Below are 17803 nucleotides of genomic sequence, written 5' to 3'. Positions count from 1 at the left end.
GAAGTCAAAGACCAACAAAATGTCTGTTTAGTCAAAACTATGGTTTTTCCAGTAGTCATGTATGGATATGAGAGTTGGACCATAAAGAAAGCTGAGCACCGAAGAACTGATGCTTTTGAACGGTGGTGTTGGAGAAGACTCTTGAGAGTCCCTTGGACTGCAAGGAGATCAAACCAGTCCATCCTAAAAGAAATCAGTCCTGATTATTCATTGGAAGGACTGATGTTGAAACTGAAACTCCAATACTTTTGCCACCTAGTGCAAAGAACTGACTCCTTTGAAAAGACCCTGATGCTGGGAAAGATTGAAGGCAGGAGGAGAAGGGGATAACAGAGGATGAGACGGTTGGATGGCATCACTGACGCAATGGACATGAGTTTGAGTAGGCTATGGGAGTTGGTGATGGACAGGGAAGCCTGGCGTGCTGCAGTCCATGGGGTCTCAAAGAGTCAGAAGCAACTCAGCTACTAAACAACGATGCTCTCAGAGGGCAAACAGGTGAGGAGCTGCTGCCCTGTGTTTCTTTGGCAAGTTGATTATGAGGGGCATACAAATAAAGGGGCAGAATATTCACTGGGGAAGGAGTTTAGGCACTGTATTCCTTAGAATAAAAATTTTCATCCCAGCTCCATTTTCCTGAAGGGAGGAGGGATTTTTGTCCTTTAGCTTAAATCAGAAGTGTCATCATCACTTCAGAGCATGATTGGTACTTATCTGCAAGGCTAATTTTATTGTAAGAACACAGTGAGCAAGGTTACAGTTGGATGCAGGAGATTCCCGCTTTTCCCCACCTTTCTTTGTCTGATTCCAAGTCACTTATCACCTCAAAAGGGTGGTTTCCTGTCAGTCTGGAGGTTCCTGTTTTTCTTTGTCTGCCCGTGGACCCCCACTGTTTACAAGCGTTGCAAGATTTCCTGCCACCTGGTCCCTGCCCCCATTCTCTGCTCATACCTAGCTATCTGCCTGCTGTAACAACAGGAAGCCATTGTTGTGTGATACTAAGCATTGTAACTCCCGCTACCATGCAGAGTGAAGAGAGGGGGCAGTATATTTGGGAAACCAGGTAGTCGGTATTACAACAACAAGGTATTGGTTGTTGTTAGGTTAGGATGGTAGACATAGGAATGGCTTCCCTGATAGCTCAGTTGGTAAAGAATCCGCCTGCAATGCAGGATACCTGGGTTCAATCTCTGGGTTGGGAAGACCCCCTAGAGAAGGGAAAGACTACCCACTCCAGTATTCTGGCCTGGAGGATTCCATGGACTGTGTAGTCCATGGGGTTGCAAAGTATTAGACATGACTGAGTGACTCACACAGGAAGGGACAAATTCAGCAGGACATGTTGATGGGTTGGAACTGAGATGCGGCAGAGCAGTGAAGCTGATGTGCTCAACTGGACAGATGATGAACTGAGAATACTAGAAGAGGTCCAAGTTTCAGGGTTGAGGAGCAAGATTAATTTTGTTAATATACTTGGAACACTCTAATGAGGGAGCAAGGGTGCTGTGTGCAGTAATGAGTTCTCTACTGGAATTATCTAAGTTGGACCAGAGATCTCTGAGCTATGTGTTCACTGTTTGTGCTTTGAAGTAAGTTGTGGACTAAATAACCAAGTTCCTATTTAGCCCTAATGGTCGACCACAAGCTAGTGCCATTTCTGCCAGAATTTGGTTCCCCAAATAGTTCACGACTAAAATAAAACCCTCTTCGCCTGGAATTTGAATTCCTCAGAATCACCCACACCAGGTTAATAATTAAAGGTTCCTCATACTGTCTACCTTTGTTTGTTTCACCTGTGTGCAGGATTCTAGTTTCACAAAATCCTCCCAGCAGTATTATTTAATCTAGTGTCAAAGAAAGGTGTATATATTCCACCAACCCAAGGACTAGTCTCTACTAGCCCAAGAAGGTGGGAGGCCGCAGAAGCCACAGAAACTGACCCTGCCCAAACCCAAAACAGAGGAGAGGACTCCTACAAAGCTAACCTTTGTATTTTTTCTCACACCCTATCCAAGCATGGCTCAGCTGGTAAAGAATCCACCTGCAATGTGGGAGACCTGGGTTTGATCCCTGAGTTGGGAAGATCCCCTGGAGAAGGGAAAGGCTATCCTCTCCTGTATTCTGGCCTGGAGAATTCCATGGACTGTATAGTCCATGGGGTCGCAAAGAATTGGACACGACTGAGTAACTTTCACTTCACTTGACTTCATCCAAGCATCTAGTACTGTGCCCTTAGGGCCCCACAGCCTTCGGGTAGCCCCACAGTGTGGCCCCACAGATTATCGACTGATCCTCCAGTCCTAGGGTGGGGGTGCAGTGAGAGGATGCTAATTTTCAAACATAAAAGCAAAAATAGAAAAGTATAAAAGGGGAGAAGAAATAAGAGAGTAATATATATTTTGTGTTAGGGCTGTCTCCTCAGTCCCCAGGGAAGCAGTAAACACTTTCCTAGTGGTCCTTTATTGACTGTCCTATTAAATGCCCTAGGAGAAGTCGAGGGGATTTGACAGCTTTATTCCCACCCGATTCTTCTCCAGGTGCTAAGTCGCACACCTACCCTAACACAAGGCCCGCCAGGACTTCAGGCTCCTGCCCTTCCTTCAGACTTGCTGTTGCTGCTGTTACTCTAAGGGCAAGCATTTCGCCTTCTTTTCCTTCTCCTTCAAATCTCAGCACAAAATTTTCTGGGCCTCACTTGCATCTTCCTGACTTTCCTCATCTCTGAAACGGGAATAATAAACACGATGGTGGGAGTAACAGTAAAACTGACCTATTACAATTGTTGTGAGGATTAAACATTATATATACTTGAAAATCTGCTGGAAACCGCAAAAGACTATAAAGTTAGACGTTGTTTTCTGGCCTTTATTTCTAAAGTATATTTCAGTGATTGGAATGGGTGGGTACCAGGGTGCTGTTCTCTCAGGGAGATTAATGCCAGGCGTCGCCGAGCGTTTCAGAAGAAAGCGCCACTCTGCTTCAAAAGGGACGTCAAGCCCACCTTGCACAAAGGCTTTTGGTGGTCTTTCGGTGCAAGAGCTGGGGGCGTGGGAAAACCATGTATGCAGATGCGGGGCGCCTAGGGAGTCGCAAGCCGCACCCTCTCCGCCCCCGCTCGCCAGGGGCGCGCTTCTTCCCACAGCCCCGGGTGCCCTTCCTCCCCGCCCGCCTGGGGACGATAAGGCATGGGGTCTCGGGAGCTCTAACCCTGGGCGCGATTCTGCAGGTGACGGAGAACTCTCGAGGCCCCGGCAGAACTGATCACTTCGGGGCGTCCCGAACACGCCCTCGTCGGAAAGTCAGGTTAGTGGAGGTGGAACCCAAGGAGGCTCCAGGTGTGGAAGGAACAGGCCTACATGGGGAGCGGCTCTAGGTGCCCTCGTGTTGGGGGAACGAGGTGGATCTCGCCATCCATTTCAGAGCTGGACGTCCCGCCAGGCGGCCCAGGGACTTTCTAGAACAACCCCATGCGCCTAGGCCGCAGGGAGCCGGAAGCCGGCAGGGCGCGGGAGCCGGCGGGGCTCGGCGTCCTCACCTGTCTGGGGCCGCCTCTCCGCAGGCCTCAGTTTCCGTGTGTGAGAAATGGGCTAACTACGAGCTCACCCCCTCACCGAGAGAAAGCGGCTGAGGTGTTCCGGCTCAGCGCCTCTACAGAAACCACTCGAGAAAACAGTCTGTTTCGGTTTTAGTTCAAAGAAGGAAAAAAAAAAAAAAAAAGCAATAGCTGTGAACCTTGCCCAGAAATGCTTGTCAGGTTGAGCGAGAAGCCGGCTAAGCGAACGAGCACAGGAAGGACGAATTGGCCAGGTGGCGGGTAAAGGTAACTCGGCACTTGTGAAGATGCACCGGCCGTATCAGCCCCGACTGCCTCAGGAGACTGAGTCGCACACGGTTGAAGTAACGGATACCGGGAGCGGCCCCCTCTGCGCTTGCGCAGTACCCGCGTCTCCCCCGCCCCGAGCTCGCGCCCCGCCCCCGAGCTCGCTCGCGCCACGCCTACTTGCCCTCCCCTTCCCCAGCCCGGCCGCCCGCGCAGAGCATTGTGGGACACAAACAAAGTGCCCCCAAACAGGCTGGAGTGAGCCGAGCGGCAACGGCGGCGGCGCCGGCCCGCACGCGCGCGGCGGCGGCTCCCTCCCAACCTCCCCCTCCCTCCCCCTCACTCCCCTTCCCCTTCCCCACCCCGCCCCGCCGGGAAAACGCGAGCCGTCGCCGCGCTCCCCAAACCGCCGCCTGCCCTCGGCCAACCGCCCCCAACGGCCGCCCGCGCGTGGCTCGCCGGGCCCCCTCGCTCCTCCCCTCAGGCCTCCGGAGCGCTCCCCTCCCTCCGCCTCGCTCTCTCGCACCTCGCAGGCTTGCCGCCGTTGGGGGCTGCCATGCCCCTGCCGCAGGCTGTCCACGGGCCTAGGCGCGGCGGCCCGAGATAGGGTCCCCTCCGCCTCCCGGGGGAGGAGAGAGGCAGCGGGCCGCGCGCTCCGCCCCCTCCCCCCGGGCCGCCGCCACCTCGCCGCCTCAGCCTGGCGGGGAGGAGGAGGAGGAGCAGCAGGCCTCCGGCCTCCGGCACCGCCGCCCGCAGGTAACCGGGAAGGGAGGGCAAGGCCGGTCCTTCCTCGCCGCCCGCGCCCTCGGGCGGCCCCCCATCTGGGTGCTGGGCGGAAGGGAACGCCGGGTCTCATCACCCCCACCCGCCCCGGGAGACACCCCGCAGGTTCCCCTCAAAGGCGTCTAAGCCTTCAGGGAGGAGATTGGCCCTGCGCCCCGCCGTCTGGGAGATTTTGCCCCGATCTCCCAGGGCGCCCCTCGACCGCGCGCGCGTGTGCTCAGCACCCTGACCCCAAGGAGGCGGGGTGCTAGCGTCTCACCTGGTCGAGCCGAGACACACAGCTCCCCCCCTCTCCCCCGCTTCTTTTTCTTTCGTATTGGAAAGAAAGGGGTGGCATTTATTTAAAAAACGAAAACCTTTTTTTTCCCTACCTGGGGCACAGTCTGCGTCTAGTCGTTTTCTGCTGGCCTAACCAGAAAAGGGTTACCTGCGAGTGAAATGATGAGTACGTTAGAAGGAAACGGCATGCTTGTTAGTGGTTTGGAGCTTAACCAGAATTTAGAATAAAGCCTAATAATGGTGTGCCTTATTGGAACTTAATTATAGAAATGAAGGCCAAAGCTTACATTTTTTTCGGCATGTAAGTGAATTATAGATTTTGGTCAAGAAGACATTCTAACTTCCACTTATTTTCTTACTGTTTTATTCGGATAGAGGCTAATACCAAAAGCAGACTTCACAATTTGAGAGCTACTAATAGTTTGGATAGGTAGATTTTTTTTTTTTGTCTAGAGGGTTTCAGTTGGAATTACTGCATTTAAAAAAATACTGTGTATATCTTCATTTATACAGTCAGTTGCTCCCATTACTTCCCTTTGACTGCCAATGGATATTTAATTTTACCTGATGTAGTTTCCTAATCATAGAATGTGGCAATAATGAAGGGAATGTTTTGTTATAGTCTTACATTTTACAGTGTTTGCATTAATTAATTATGAGAACCTTTTCCATATCTGATCTGATTTGCAGAACAACCTAATGACTTAGATGGTATTACTTGAGTTTTACAGGTGAGACAAACTTAAGTAATGTTAAGTAACTTGCTTTAGGCCACACAACTAGTGATAAAGGTGAGATTTATACCCAGATATGTTTCCAGTGTAGGTGTGTTTTCTACTGTACCTTCAGTACAGGTACACCTTTTTTTTTTTTTTAACACTTATTTATGAAAAATAATCAGTCTCTTTGAAATTGAGGAAAAATTTCAATGAATATCCCAGTACCTAAGTTCTGTGATTGACATTTCTGCCATGTTGTTCCCCCCCTTTCTGTGTGTAATCAGTTGAAAGTAAATTGCAAACACCATGACACTCCATTATTTCCTCCTGCGGTTATACTGACCCCAGTATCATTATCAACACTATTCTAAATTAGCAATCCATATGCAAATATCTGGGGTCTCTTTGGGAAATCAACCCCCCCACCCCCCAGCTGTATTCAGTTAAGATTCACACATTGTATTTGTTAATTATGCCTTGGATCCTTTTTTTAGAAGACCAGTACCCATCTCTTTTCATTCTGCCAGTGAACCAAACCACTTGCTTTATAAGAATGCTCCCACTTTTGGGACTTGTCCGTTTCCTAATGGTGTCATTTAATGTAATCCTCTGTCCTCCTAATTTTCCTGTTACTGGAAGTTAGGTCTAAAGAAAAGCTAGATTAGTTTAAGGAAACTTTTATTTGGCAAGAATATTTCATAGATGATGCTATGTACCTATGTACTTTTATGTTACATCATGCTACAGTATTTAGGATACTAAATGTGACCACTTGCTCAAAGTGGTAACTACCAGATTTACTGTAACGGTTTGGTTTGCCTGTTTGTGATTTGTATATGATCTTGGGGTAATATCTTGACCCCAAGCAAACAACCTGTTTCTGGGTACCTTTTGCTCTGTGATAGCACCCATTGATGACTGTTGCTTCAATCAGTTATTTTATTGGAGATTTTCTGTCAAGATTTCTTTCATTAACTAGGAGTGAACTGAACTTTCTCCTAAAAATGTTAATGTCCTCCCTTTAGTTATCAATATTCAGGGTAAAGAGTTGGGAAGTTAGTCACCCCCACTGCGTGCATTGCATAATGGTGGCAAATCAGATTATTTTTCTTCTTTTTTGTGGGAATACTATGGACTGATGAGTTTTGATTTTTTTTTTTTTTTTAAATATAACCATTACAGTCGTTTTTCTTTTTGATGATCAAACTGTCCCAAATTTGGACAGTAAAACCCTTTCATGTTGGTTCCTGTGTCTTTTTAATGCTCTTGCTCACCATTAGTCTTGGAACACTCTCTGGTGCAGAATATCCCAGGCTCGCCTTGTTACTTTCCTTGTCCCAGATCTGGAATGGGCTTTTCATCCAAGAAGTCTTTACTCTTTTTAGTGAGAAATGTTGTATAGAAACCAGGATCTGACTGTTTGGCATATTCATGCTGCTGGAGTGTCACTGGGTCTAGGCCCTTTGAGAAGGGAGAACAAAAAATGGTGTTTTGCTTGTTTGTTTAAGCAAATTCATAGGGATATATCCAATTCAAATTTAACATAGCAGGTTTTTCTTTTCTTTGTCTTTTGTCTTAAACTAAAATCTTAGTTCCTAATAAAATGAACATTCTTGCCCTATCCTACTATATATACTTAAAATCATTTCAATATTTTACCAATATCACTACTAGCAGTAAACTTCTGCGTAAAGTTTTAAGATTTCTTTGCATTTATTCTTGTCGTTAGAATATATTGCATGAAGGCTGTGTAATCAGAGTACTTACTGTGTTCAGAAGTCACTTGAAGTACTTTCTCTGGTTATGCTGCCAATTTGATATGGTTCACTGGTTCCATTTTTTATTTTATGGTTTTCTTTTTTTTTTCCCAAAAGAAATAACTTTTTATTGCAGTATAGTTGATTTGAAACTTGTTAGTTTCAGGTATACAGCAAAGTGATTCACATATATATATTCTTTTCAAATTCTTTTCCTTTATAGGTTATTACAAGATATTGAATATAGTTTCCTGTACCATACAGTGGGTCCTTGTTGTTTATTTTATATCTAGTAGTGTGTATCTGTTAATCCTAAACCCCTAATTTCCTCCCCGCTTTGGTAGCCATAAGTTTTGTTTGTTTTTTGTGAGTCTGTTTCTGTTTTGTAAATAAGTTCATTTATATCACTTTTTTAAGATTCCACATGTAAGTGATGTATGATATTTGTCTTTCTCTGTCTTACTTCCCGTAGTATGATAATCTCTAGGTTCGTGACATTATTTTAGTTTTTTAAGGAACCTCCATACTGTTCTCCATAGTGCCTGCACTAGTTTACCTTCCTGGCAACAGTATAGAAGGATTCCCTTTTTAAATTTTATTTTTGAGTATATAAATTATATGTGCTTAGTCGCTCAGTCATGTCTGACTCTTTGTGACCCCATGGACTATAGCCCGCCAGGGAGGCTTGTCCATGGGGATTTTCTAGGCAAGAATACTGGTGTGGGTTGCCATGCCCTCCTCCAGGGGATCTTCCCAACCCAGGGGTTGAACCCAGGTCCCTCAATGCAGGCAGATTCTTTACCATCTGAGCCACTAGGGAAGCCCAAGAATACTGGAGTGGGTAGCCTATCCCTTCTCCAGAGGATCTTCCCGACCCAGTTATTAAACAGGGGTCTCCTGCATTGCAGGCAGATTCTTTGCCAGCTGAGCTACCAGGGAAGGCCATATAAACTATATACAAAGTTCAGAAGTCAAATATTTTAAAAGTATTTTTAAAGAGGCCTTACCCAAGTTAGTTTTAAAATGAAGTGTTATTTAACTCTGTCATACCTTTTAATATCTAATAGATTCATATATCTTTACTGTAGGAGGATTAACAGTGGACAGAGTGTGTTACTTAACGTGAAGTGATATTGGAGTACATTTATATTTTGCAGTTACATTCCAATTTCTCTGGCAAAGAGAAAGCAATAGACTAATCTTTAGAGGTGAGCAGATAAGTAGATTTCAGGCTTATTTTTGCAAGCTTTACTTTGAAAAATCACTTTATTGATGGGTCAATTCTTCTTTTTTTCTTTTGGCCATGTGGCCTGTGGGATCTTAGTTCCCCAACCAGGTATTGAACCTGGGCCCTGGCAGCAAAAGCCTGGAATCCTAACCACTAGGCCACCAGGGAATTCTGAAAATCATGTCTTCAAAGAGGCAGACAGTTCATACAGTTTTATAAATCCATTTACTTATATGTAACACAACAGAACTGACGTACATATGCTATCTGCAGATATAAAAGGTATATGGATGTGTGATCAGTGAAGATAGCACTTTTTTTTGATTGGGCAAAATGTGATAGAATCTATAATTATGCCTTCAAATGAAGATTTAAGAAGGAGCAGTCAATGGTTGTCTGAAGTGAGAATACAATTACAGAGTTTATCAGCTGCCTATCACCCAGGAAAAGATGAGCGCATGGTGTGTTTCCCTCTGTACACCACCACTGCTTCTGTTAATAGAGCAAACATTTCTTCCTCAGGGCACGGAGTGGGAAAAGGAGCAATGCTTATGCATTGGGCCCATTTGCCTTTATCCTGGCTTTAATCTTGGTAAAATGTACTGCTGAAGATTATTAGGAAACATAAAGTGATGAAAAAGTGCCACAAACAGTAGCATAGGTGTATATTCTCACACATAGCAGCTGGAAACTGTTTTGGTAGACTGAGTGGGCTCATACAGTTATGAGAATTGCCAGCATTTGTTGAGCCTTTCAAAAAGGTATCACTATGCTAAATATTTCATACATCATCTCATTCAGATCCCACTTTAACCCTTTGTTATTGCCACTTGTATCTTTGCAAATAAGTAAAGTGATATCCAGGTGTCAAACTAAAGTCTGTCTTCGGTGTTGCACTTAACACATTACTGCATCTCACAATTAAATATGTGTCATAAAATTGGATATATTTTCATTCAGCATGAATCACAAGAAATACATGACTGACATTAGTCCTACCGCAGCACTGAAGATTGCATCTGAAATTTTCCATAATAAAATGTTGGAGGTTTTAAACTTTGAGGAAGTCTTTCTAGCCTTGTAAAGGATAGAATTCTCTTGTTACTGAAAATGGGGAAGCATCAGAGATTACAATATTGTAAAGGGATTTCATATTGAATATATGTGTGTGTGTATATATAAATACATATATCTCCCCCCCCCGCTCCGCCACCGTGGTTTCCTGGCATTTTGTAGACTACAAGTGAGCATATCTTTATATATGCTATAATGGGATGTCTTAATGCAACCACCACATTCATGATTGAAACAGTTCTTCTTGGATCTTGATTGATTTCTTGAAATTTATCTCCTACTAAACTGAAAGCCACTTTCGTTTTTTCCTTTGTTCTTTATATCAGAAATACTTCACTCCATAATGAGCTGGAAATCTCTGGATTTTTAGTCACGGCATCTAAAAATAGTGATTGTTTATGTGCCTTTAAAAAGATAAAGATACATTAAATTTATATTACACTCCTGCTTGATGGGCACTTTCTTCACTAACATTATTATTAGTGCCAAAGGTGACTTCAGCCAGCACATTTTTACATAACTGATTCTGGAGTAAATCACTGACTTACATCATTGTGATCCTTCACATTGATAATTCTGTCTTGCTGCTGCTGCTGCTGCTAATTTGCTTCGATCGTGTCCAACTCTGTGCGACCCCATAGATGGCAGCCCACCACGCTCCCCTGTCCCTGGGATTCTCCAGGCAAGACTACTGGAGTGGGTTACCATTTCCTTCTCCCATGCATGTGTGCTAAGTTGCTTCAGTCGTGTCCGACTCTGTGCATAGATGGCAGCCCACCAGGCTCTTCTGTCCACAGGATTCTCTAGGCAAGAATACTGGAGTGGGTTGCCATTTCCTTCTCCAAATTCTTTAGAGTGAAAATTGATGAATGAAACTAATGTCTCAGTTTTCTAGGAGAACATCATTTCTGTTTCCATATTGAGTATTCTTCCATTTTAGTAATGTATAGCTTTAAAAAAAAACCTTAAAATTACAAATGTTTGATACCCCAGTTTCAATATTCTATACTGTTATCTTTCTATAGGTATTAAATGGTGTATGTAGGTTTTTGTTTTTTTTTTTTTAATGTTGACATGATTTGGTTTTAATAGTTTTTGATGCAGTCAGCTTACAAACAACTTAGGGTTACATATAACCAAGAGTTTGAATCTTTGGAATCAAGATTTTGTGGAACTACTACCCTCTGGCTTCTGAAACAATGTAATTCTTTTTAAAAATGATTTTCCCTTGATTGACATCTTAACCTAAGTATCTGATTATCACCTACTGTTAGCAAGCAAGCTTGTTGAGAACTTTGTTGTTTTTTAGTTGCTGAGTCGTGTCCAGAGCCTTTGCAGCACCTTGGACTATAGCTCCATGGGCTGTATAGCACACCAGCCTCTTCTTTCCATGGTGATTTTTCAGGCAAGAATACTGAAGTGGGTTGCCATTTCATTCTCCAGGGTATCTTCCTGGATCAGGGATTGAACCTGTGTCTCCTGCACTGGCAGGTGGATTCATACTACTGAGCTACCAGGTTAGCCCCTATTCGGAACTATCCTCTATTAAATGTGGCGTGTTTAGTTTTGGAGGCTGGATAATTTCATTAGGCTCATGAGTGGGAGGATTATTCCAACTATTTTGGGGAAGGGGCAGAGAGTTCCAGGAACTGGGCCACTGCCCACTCTCTGGGCTTTATAGTCAGCCTTGGAACTATCTTGGGGGCTTCCCAAGTAGCTCAAATGGTAAAGGAACTGACTGCAGTGCCAGAGTCCCTGAGTCAGGAAGATCCCCTAGGGGGATGGCATGGCACCCCACTCCAGTATTCTTGCCTGGAAAATCCCATGGACAGAGGAGCCTGGCAGACTACAGTCTGTGGGGTCACAAATAGTTAGACACAACTAAGTAACTAACACACACAGACACACACACACTTGGAACTATCTTGGTGCCTGTGGATGTTTGATTTAGCGTGCTGATTGTTATAGTGAGTGAGGCTTAGTGTCTAGTGGAAGTAGACTTGTCTGCCACCTTGGACCTACTTGCTTTATGTCATGTCCTCGGGCTATGTCGTTCTTTTAAAGGCTGTGCCCTGCCACCTTCCCTCCTGTTTCACATTTGGAGTGCTTCCTAGGCAGGAAGTGAGCCACTTTAGGATAAGTCACTCTGGTGTATACAGCTGGCCTCAATTTGGGCTTTCTCTCAAGTCAATTTGTCCTGCATTTGATTGGCGTACCCTGTTGAAGAGAGGAATTGTTAGACTGCCTGATTTGGGAACCGGTTCGTTTGCTTTTCCAGAGCTAGGCTTGCCCATTTGTTTGAAGGCCTCCATTTGGGAGTGGAAGTGGAATTTTAGACTACACCTCTTCTGATTTTCTGTGTTACCATAGCTTAGTTGTTATTTATGTTTTTGTGTATGTCACTTTGGGATAAGCTACATATGGTCCTTTTTTTCTGGGCTGCATTTCGTCTGATTATTTCTTTGTGGGGCAATGTGTTTGTTGTTTGTATGTGTGTTAGTACCTGTGTTGGCCAGTTAAGACATCTTTGGTGAATAACAGGTCTTGGATGTGACAATACCAACTTTCTTATTGCTTAGGTTTCGCCTGTGGTGGGGCATTGGTTAGGATTTTCCCTTTTGAACTATCCTTGGTCATTCGTTCAGCTTTATCTCTGATGGGACATTGGTTGGGATTCTCCCCTTTTCCGTGCTAGGGAACTGTGACACTGAGAGAACAGTTTGAATTGTTGTTTGCTTGTTAATTGGTGACACCAGCCGTGAATAATTAAGTGTAGATGATCAGAGTTTTTATTTCATCTTACAGTCCCCCGGGTTTATTTGCAAAACTTAAGAGATCTTTAGCTGTGCTTTATAAATGAAAGAAAAGGTATCAGTCAGTACTCGCTGAGATCTGGAAGGCAAAGGCCCCTAATAGATTAACTATTTTGTCAAAGTGGGTCTTTCGCAGTTGCTTTTATCTTGAGGGTATGTGTGTGTATGTGAATGAGTGTCTTGGTACCTGAATCCAAATCTCTTTTTCTCATTTTGCTGAAAGAAGACTTGTGAATGTGAGTGGATGGTATGTATTACTGTATTTGTTTAAACTGGCTTGTTTCACTTAGTGTAATATCCTCAAGGTTCATCCATATCATAGCATATATCTGAATTTTCTCCCTTTTTAAGGCTAAATAATATTCCATTTTATATATATATACCACATTTTGTTTATCCATTTATCTGTTGATACATATGGGCTATAGTGAATAATGCTTCTATGAGCATTCATGTTACAAGTATATGGTCATGTCTCTGCTTTCAGTTCTTTGGAGTATATACCCAGAAGTAGAATTGCTGTGTCATATGGTAATTCTGTGTTTAATTTCTTTGAGTAACAGCCATAGTATTTTACATAGTGTCTATACTTACATTCCCACCAACAGTGCACAAGGGCTCTTTATCCACATCCTTGGCAACACTTATCTTCTGTTATTTTGTCTTTTATAGTAGTCATATTAATGAATGTGAGATGGCAAAGTGTGTGGGGATAGGTCATTGATTTCTAGACCGTCTTCTCTTTGTATACATTTAAAGCTATAAATTTTACTCTAAGCACTACTTTAGCTGCATTCTACAAATGTTGATAATGTTGTATTTTCATTATTACTCAGTTAGAAATACTTTCCAGGGATTTCCCTGTCAGGTCCAGTGGTTAAGACACTGTACTTCCAAGGCAAGGGCCATGGGTTTGGTCCTTGGTTGGGAAATTAAGATTCCCACATGCTCTGTGGCAAAAAAAAAAAAAAAAAAAAAAAAAAGACAAAGCTTTCTAATTTCCTTTGTTGATTCCTTCATTACTATGGGTTATTTAGAAGTGTGTTATTTAAAATACCTGGAATTTTCTTGATAGCTCAATGATTTCTAATTTTTTAATTTGTGATTAGAGAACACACTCTGGGTGCATTCATTCTTGTAAAATTTATTAAGATTTGTTTTATGGTCCAATTGGTGAACATACCTTGTTGCACTTGAAATGTGTACCAATGATTTTGTGTCACTGGTAATACTTTTTGTCATGAAGTATACTTTGTCTCACGTTCAGTTCAGTTCAGTTCAGTCGCTCAGTCGTGTCTGATTTTGCGACCCCATGAATCGCAGCACGCCAGGCCTCCCTGTCCATCACCAACTCCCGGAGTTCACTCAGACTCACGTCCATCGAGTCAGTGATGCCATCCAGCCATCTCATCCTCTGTCGTCCCCTTCTCCTCCTGCCCCCGATCCCTCCCAGCATCAGAGTCTTTTCCAATGAGTCAACTCTTCCCATGAGGTGGCCAAAGTATTGGAGTTTCAGCTTTAGCATCATTCCCTCCAAAGAAATCCCAGGGCTGATCTCCTTCAGAATAGGGATAGCCAGTTCTTGCCTTCCAGTACTTAGAGTTTGCATGGTATATCTTCTAACATACCTCTTTGGTTTTTTATTTAAAGTAGATTTCTTATATAAAGTGCATGTAGTTGGGCTTGCTTTTTCAATCCTATGATAGTGATAGTGAAAGTTGCTCAGGCGTGTCTGAGTCTTTGCGACCCCATGGACTATACAGTCCATGGAATTCTCCAGGCCAGAATACTGAAGTGGGTAGCCTATCCCTTCTCCAGGGGATCTTCCCAACCCAGGAATTTAACCAGGGTCTCCTGCATTGCAGGCAGATTCTTTACCAACTGAGCTGTCAGGGAAGCCTAGTCTCTCTTCCTTTTAGTTGAAATGTCTGTTAGTCCATTAAAATTTACTGTAGTTATATTTTACAGTATTTCGAAAAACAGACACATATTTGTCTGCTCCCGCTGCTCTAGCAAAAGTACCACAACCCGGATGGCTTAAAGAGAAAATTTTGTCTCAGCTCTGGAAATTAGAAGTCTGAAATCTTGGTGTTGGCAGGGTTGGTTCCTCTTAAGGGAAGGAACTTTACAAGAGAAGGAGCTCTTCTTGGCCTCTCTCCTTGCTTTTGCTTGTGGCAGCATAATTTCAGTCTTAACATGGCCTCTGTCTTTGAATTTTACTTTATATAAGTACATCCTAACTATCTCAGTTTAGTTTGATTACTTTTGTAAAAAGCCTGTTTCCAAATAAGGTAACATACTCAGGTACTGGGGATTAGGATTTCAACATATCTTTTAGGGGATACGCTTCATAAGACAGCAGTGCAAAAGTGTTTTAGGTAAAGTCACTATACTTGTGTACATATTTTAAAGCATACAGAGTAGGACTTGGTATGAATACTTAAAAACTCTTTAGGGAAATACAGAGCTCTTTAAATGCTAATTGACTATAAAAGTGACTTAAATTTGACTTGCTTATGTAAGGATCCAAGAGACTGAATAAGGTATACCCTTTCTTCAGGCTTTCTTTTTAGTAAAAAATGATTTGATGTTAATTGCTGATATTCCTTAAGTACTGTGGTTGAATTCTTGTAAAGGGCAACTTCTAAGTTGGGGAGAAGGGACTGAATCTGTGTTTTTTAGTCAGATCTTTCTTCAAATCCTGGTTTTATTACTTATAGGAACGTGGACAAGTTAATTTAACTTTCTATTTCCTCCTTTTAACTGGATCTTAAAAATTCTTTCCTGAAAATTGTGACCACGGTGAGATAAAGACACTTGGTGGGAGTTACTCAGTGTATATTAATGTATTTTCCCTGGATGTAGAAATTAATAATAAGCACAATTCTGGTTACCAGCAATGAGAGGAGATTCTAATAATTTAATGTTACTGGTTTTATTGATTTATTGCTTTAACTCCAGGTAAATCTCATTCATTTTCTCAGAGTGCTGAACTAGAAAACTTAACTCCTGGAGTAAAATAATTAAAATTTTTACTTGATTAAAAAGTGGCTAGTTATAAAAGTTAAAATGACCTTTTTATAACTCAGATACAGTAATTCATTTGGAATTATTTGTAAAAAATCAATAAAGACTTAAGGAAGACCTTTGAGGGTTAAACTGTTGTCAGATAAAGATCACATGCACTTTTATTAGTGTTCATGCTCTCAAATATGAGTACTCATATGAACAAGTTTAGTACTCCATTCAGAAAAAAAGGTGTGATTCCTTTCATGGAAAAAATACAGATACTTGTTTTTGGTTAGATTGACAACATAGTGACAGTTTTTCTTAGAACAAAATTTAAAGTATGAGGCACTGTAGCATTTGTCCAAAACACTTGATTCTAAAGGAAATGATAGTGAAAAACATTTTAACAATAACTTTCTGGAGAAGGAAGTTGGTAAGTTGTAATTTTCACTACTTCACTCATATTTCTATGTAATTTGAGCATGAACTTTTTTCTTTCATCCTTGCTTAAACCATGTATATTGACAAGTTTTCTATAAAATGTTTGTATTTTAATTTTATATAAAATTATAATTTTATACTTTAAAATATTTGTATGTTAAACTCCTTAAAATATATATTTTAGGTATTTTGTCTGAAGCTTTATTTTGCTGTCATTTATAATTGTACTTTTATTAATAATATGAGTGAACATAAAAGAATGTGCTTATTCCAAAAGTAAGCACCATAAATCACATTTATTCAACTTTTTTTAAAATGCCCCCCCGTGTTAGGAAGTTATAGAATATACACAGGCTCAACGTTTTCCCGCAAGTAGCATATGGATCTGTAGGAAAGCAAGATCTGTAGGCACTGATTGACTACCTGTGATACATAAAATGCTAATTAAAAGAGCAGTGATCTTTTTGTGGCCATAAAGAAATGCCCAGTTGAGAACCACTGCACTATGATACGCAATGTTATTGATAAGAGTGTAGCACATGTTAATGGTGTAGACAGAAATGATTAAGAAACTGCTGGTATGTTTACATGAAGACTGCACAAATAGTCATAGCAACTTTATTTGTAATAGCCCCAAACTGGGAACAACTCAGAGTTTGTTCTGTTAGGTGACAACCAGACAGTGGTAATTGCACACAATGGAATACTATTCAGCAGAAGACAAAAAGTAACAAAAATTCTGGAGCCTAACAACATAGATGAATCTCAGAATAATTATATCCAGTTTGAAAGAAGCTAGATGATTCTATATATATTAAAATTCTAGAAAATGCAACTAATCTAAAATGAAAAGCAAATTAGCGGTGGAGGTGAGAGGCTGGTGGGAGAGATTGTGACGAGGCACAAAGAAAATTACAGGAGTCGTGGAAGTGTACCTTATCTTGATATTCTGACATCTGTGTGAAAACTGACCTGATTGTGTTGCAGGGCCCCTTCCAGGGCCCAAGAGTGGGCTCTTGTCTAACACTTGGAAATAAATTGTCCAAGGAGACACATGTGCTGACAAAGCAAGAGATTTATCGGGAAGGGGCACCCAGGCGGAGAGCAGTAGGGTTCGTTCTGACTCAGGATTCTTCCTGGTGGTGCACCCATTGCTCAGCCAAGATGGATGCCACTGAGAATTATCCTTGGAGGTGGTTAGACACATGGTGTCTCCTTTTGACCTTTCCTGAACTCTTCCGGTTGGTGGTGACTTACTAGTTACTTACTAGGACTAGGACCTCTTGTCATAAAATAACTCACACAAATGGTTACTATGGCGCCTGGCCAGGGTGGGCGGTTTCAGTCAGTTTTGTACACTTCAAGTATGTTTGGTTTTACATCACTTATACTGCAAACATTTATAAAATGATTTTTAAAGAACATGGGTATCATTGATTCCAAATATATACTGGAATTTTCCTTGGAGAGATAGGACATATATCTCATAAACCTAAATCGGTGTGGTGTCACATGCCAGATCATTGGTCAAGACAGAAAATGCTATAGGAGTTCAGGGGAGGAAAGGCAGCATAGTTTAATAGTAAAATGAGGAGAGGATTAAAGTCAGTGTCTGATTTTTAGGCCCTGTTAGGCCACTTATTTTCTCTGATCTTTGTTTTCCTTGATCTTTGAAGAATTTCCTTATTTACTTCAGAAGATTGTTTAATTTTTTTATTTAGCTGCGCCAGGTCTTAGATGCAGCATGTGGGATCTTTTATTTGCAGCATGCAGATCCTTAGCTTTGGCGTGTAGCATCAATTCTCTGACCAGGGACCAAACCCAGGCCCTTGGAGCTTGGAATCTTAGCCGCTGGACTATCAGGGAAGTCCTTCATCAGA

The 17803-nt window shown here is 42.2% G+C and overlaps 1 protein-coding gene across 4 annotated transcripts in view; it reads left to right on the top strand.

Moving 5' to 3' along the window:
- The first annotated feature begins 4241 nt into the window (after nucleotides 1–4241).
- ZBTB44 (zinc finger and BTB domain containing 44) overlaps nucleotides 4242–17803 on the top strand; it is a 57994-nt gene continuing 44432 nt past the window's right edge. For 2 of the 4 annotated variants that reach the window (XM_006061685.4, XM_025286426.3), the window contains exon 1: nucleotides 4242–4576. The gene's annotated coding sequence lies outside the window, so the exon portion shown is untranslated. The remainder of the gene's footprint in view (nucleotides 4577–17803) is intronic. The other 2 variants (XM_006061684.4, XM_006061686.3) reach the window with 2 other exon arrangements.

This window comes from Bubalus bubalis, chromosome 5, assembly GCF_019923935.1.
Source record: "Bubalus bubalis isolate 160015118507 breed Murrah chromosome 5, NDDB_SH_1, whole genome shotgun sequence".
Lineage (NCBI taxonomy): Eukaryota > Metazoa > Chordata > Mammalia > Artiodactyla > Bovidae > Bubalus > Bubalus bubalis.
Note: the sequence above shows the minus strand (reverse complement) of the source record. Positions and strands in the feature narration are given on the sequence as shown.